Source organism: Antechinus flavipes, chromosome 1 (assembly GCF_016432865.1).
Source record: "Antechinus flavipes isolate AdamAnt ecotype Samford, QLD, Australia chromosome 1, AdamAnt_v2, whole genome shotgun sequence".
Classification (NCBI taxonomy): Eukaryota; Metazoa; Chordata; class Mammalia; order Dasyuromorphia; family Dasyuridae; genus Antechinus; species Antechinus flavipes.
Genome location: NC_067398.1, coordinates 430,754,645 through 430,759,436, shown reverse-complemented (window position 1 = coordinate 430,759,436; position 4,792 = coordinate 430,754,645).

Below are 4,792 nucleotides of genomic sequence, written 5' to 3'. Positions count from 1 at the left end.
CCTTTAATGTTGAGGCAGCCAGATCTTGTGTGACCCTTATTGTGGCATCTCAGTATTTGAATTGTTTTTTTCCTGACTTCTTATAAAATTTTTTCTTTAGTCCGAAAATTCTGAAATTTGGCTACAATATTCCTCGGAGTCTTTATTTTAGGGTCTTTTTCAGAAGGTGTTCCATGAATTCTTTCAATGCCTATTTTACCTTCAGTTTTATTACTTCTGGGAAGTTCTCTTTGATGATTTCCTGTAAAATAATATCTAGGTTCTTTTGTTCATCATAATTTTCGGGTAATACAATGATCCTCAGGTTATCTCTCCTAGATCTATTTTCCAGGTCTGTTGTTTTTCCAAGTAAATATTTGACATTTTTTTCCAATCTTTCATTTTTTTGGTTTTGCTTGATTGATTCTTTATGTCTCAATGAATCAGTCATTTCTATTTGTTCAGTTCTGATTTTTAGTGAGTTATTTTCTTCGTTAGCTTTTTTTTACTTCTTTTTGTATATGTCCAATTGGGTTTTTAAATGAGTTGTTTTGCTCTATGGAATTTTTTTTTAAGTGAGTTATTTTCTTTTTCCAATTCACAAATTCTATTTTCCTACACTTCTTGGGAGTTTTTTACCTTTTCCAATTCACATTTCAGGAAGTTCTTGCTCCCTGCATAGCTTCTCTTTCCTTTCCCCATTTTTCTTCTAGTTCTCCTTTAAGGTTTTTAATAGTCTCTTCTAGGAGAGCCTTTCGTGTTGGGGACCAACAATTGTCTGGAGACTGTTTGCTATTAGTCTATTCAGGGTTGAAAAGCTGTTCTCTTTCTGTATAGAAACTATCAATCGTCCTTTTGATTTTTTTACTCATTTTGTTAAAGCCTGTAGGGTCTGCCTTCAGAGCCAGGAGGTTACCAGCTTCCTCTGCAGAGCAATGATAAGTGTATGGACAGGTAGCTGTCCTGCCAGCCGGCTACAAAAAGCAGCGAGGTACTGGAGTGCTCTGGGAGAGAGTTCCCTACTCAGAAGTAACTCAGGCCTGCAGGGTGCAGCTGGGAAAGTGCCCTGCAAAGAACCTCCTCTGTGTGGGATAATGATTGCCCTGGGGCTATGGGTATTAGCAGCTGAGCAGTGAATGGCCCTGTAGTGACTGCCCCTGGAAGCACAGCCTGCTGTGGAAGTTCTGTTGCCCCAGGCCGAGCCCCCTACTCTGCAGATTAGAGGCTGCCCAAGCTGTGCCCCCCTGGCAAGCAGATTTGTACCTGCCCCGCAAAAGCCCCGAACTGCAGGATGTGGCTGCAGGGCTACATTACAGTCTGCCTGAGTCACTTCTGGGTTTGAGGGGTTACAGCCAGATCTCGTTAGGTTCTGGCATTTTTTAGAGTTCCCTCTGTTTTAGGCTTTAATTTCTCTGCCAGTTTACTACTTTGTAATCAAGGCAGAGCAGTTAGCCTATAGCAAAGTCGTCTCTATAACTTCTCTAGCCACAGAGATCATCCCCGCCCCTGGTCTGCTCAGGAGCTAGCCTCTCGCTAGCTGTGGTCCCTCAGGACAAATCTTTCCTGGAGAGCTTCCAGGTTATCTTGGGCTGGTAAATTGTAGTGCTTCTAATCTTCATGAATTTAAGCAGTGAAGAACTATTTTTGAGGCTGAATTTAATAGTTGGTTGTGAGGGGAATGAGAGGAGCTTAGAAAGTCGTGTGTGCCTTCTCCGCCATCTTGGCCCCGCCACCTTCCCAATGGCACTTTTAAAAAGGATTTATGGTCCCCTCTGATGAACTGGACCTCAGATCTTACGCATAATCTGAGATGCCTCCTATTGTTTTTAGGGCTAGATATTCAGAGAATCAAAACCAACTACACCAAACAGAATAATTCAATATTATATTGTGACATATAATGCATAAGATAAAATAAGCAAAATACTAAGTCAGCAGGATCATGAGTTGAATAAAACAAGAAAAATCTCTACTCTCTTGATGATCATAAGATGAATGGGTTTCTTCTTAGATTAGATAGAAAGAAATGGTAAAATCTATGACAGTCAGTGCCCAAAGGTGTCATAAGATGTTCTTCTGCACAAAGGTATCACAAGATGTTCTTTTTCAATTCTAAGATTGGTCTGGAGATACAAAAATATATTGGGTGACTAATTTCTTATAATTTAGCAAATGGACTTAGAACCTGCAGCTCACCGCTTTGGGACCTGATATACAGAAGTTTGATAAGATTCTATAAAATTGATTAATACTGATTGGAACAGAGCATGGGCTAAATGAATCATATTTCAATGTCCAGAGTGAGAAAGTTGATAATTCCCTATTTCCTTACAAGAAACACTTTTGAAATTAGTTTATGTTTGGGATATGTTTAGATCCTGGTGCCATATTTTAGGAAGATTATTGACAGGTTGAGTAGCAACAAGGAAAGAAAGACTTTTATGCAGATATTTAAAGGAAGGAGAGTGGGGAGGGCATTTAGTTAGAGAAAACATAGGGATTGGGTATAAAATTTTATCTAGCATTTAAAGGGTTTAAAAAATAGCTTTATTTTTATAATTGCTTTAATTTGTGGCACATTTACTTTTTAAATTTTTTATAGTGATGTATTGGTTTTCTTTTTAAAAATCAAATTAACCAATTATATGTGTATTTTATTGATTGTTTCATAAAATTAGTTCTTGGTTTCATTTATTAGTTCAATGTGTTGTTTTTTAATTTCAATTTTATTAATCTCTCCTTTGCTTTTCAGGATTTTAATTTTTCTGTTTAATTGGGGATTTTAACTATGTTTTTTCTCTAGTGTTTTTGTTTTTATTTGAATGCCCAATTCATTGATCTCTTCTTTCTCCCTTTTATTGATGTATATGTTTAGAAATTAAATTTTCACCTAAGTACTGCTTTGGCTGCATCCCACAAGTTTTGGTGTGCTCTCTCATTCTTGTCATTCTCTTTAATGAAATTGATTGTTTCTATGATTTGATTTTTGACCCACTCATTCTTTAGGATTAGACTAGTTTCAATTATTTTTAAATATACACTTCCATGGATATACTGTATATAATTTTTTATTGTAGTATTGTCTGAATTTATGCTCCTATGCATTTAGTTAAGTTTTTAATGCCCTAGAACATGAACAATTTCTATGAAAGAAAAGCCTGAGCTCTACAGGTAAATCATATCTACCTTTTCTAAAATTCTGTTCATCTCGTTATTCATAAGCTTCATTAGCAATAAGTACATGGAGATTGAAGTCTTGGTGGATGCTGATGCTGTCACATTATATTCCCAAGAGAGATGCCATGCTCCCTATGCTTTCATCACCTATGTGTCCTTGGACAAAGAGAGAAAGACACTTTCTGTACATCAGTTGTTGGAAGAAGAAGAAATGTGTTTTGAAAAAGGCAAAGGCAGATATCTGCAGATAAAATGAAAGTGATAGGCCCAATAGATGTCATCCTTTATCAGTGACCTTCTATCTGAGCCTCAGCAACCTAAGAAGATGCAGCTGGGAAGGAATTTGTTCACTTAACAGAATTCACTTGGCCAAAAAATACTATTCATGTTAAAAACTGGTGTCCTGTGAAATATTTGTAATGTATTATTAACCTACAGAATACTGTATACCAAAGATTATTTATATTACTCCAATATAATTGCTTTACATTTTTATTCCAAACTGTCTCAAGTCATTCCATTGAAAAACTTGGAAAATCCTACTGTGCTGATTATAAATTACATAAAGAATACAATGACATTAATAATGCTATTGTGGTAAAAAAAAAATAAAATGGCTAATATAGGATAGTTTGGAGGGAAAGCAATCTCAATAGGGGGGAATCAAGAAATTTTTACAGAAGTTTATAGAAGTTGTGTGAGCTGTGCCTTAAAGGAAGAGTGGGAACATACAAAGGTGTGGTGATTAGAGAAGGAGTGTTGTATTTAGGGAACAAAATCTGAATGAGACATCTGTGCAGAATAATGTGCAAAGAAGCTAGAAAGATAGTTTGGGGACAAGTTATGAAGGATTTTAAAAGCTAAGCAGAGAAGCTGGTATTTAATTTTAGAAATAATAGATGGACTTGATGAGAGAAATAATCATGTATTAATGACTAATTTTTGAATTAGGACCAAGGTTTTCCCCTTTTCTACTTCTTCGTTCAGAAATCAAATCTTGTACGTTATTCAGGTAATCTTTGAAGTATAGATTTGATACTGAGAGAGAAAACACAACAAAAGGTAGAGAAATTTTAGTTTAGATGAATTAGTGGATTCTAGTCATACAAGTTTGGGAAAATGTGAATTTTCCCAGAATTTTATCAGGAAAGTGATATGGATACAGATAATTCTTTTTGAATAAATCTAAGCAATTATATTTTCCCAGCCCCTCATTGGAATAAGTCCATCTCTCCTTAGAATATTCCTTCTTATTACTTGTTATCCAGAGTTGATTTCTCCCCTCAGTTACAACCCCTTTTCCATAAGTTTTATAAATATTGAAGGTAGAATATTCATGTCAGGAGATAAGCATTGTTCTTGGGGAGAAATGAATTGATAGATAATATCTTCTGGAACTGGGGTGTGGCCAGAATATTAAGGCATAGTTATGGGGACAAGCCGGAACTCTATTAGTTGTTAGTTCTTTCATTTAAAAAACAAAAAAACAAAACAAAAAAAATTCTTATGAAATGCACTAGGGAATGTTGGCTTCTAGCCCTGCTTTTGCTCTTCATGCTCCCAAATGAGAATACCAGCTACACACTTTTAAAATTACACCTTTCAAAGGACAAAAATGCACATTATACACAGGCAA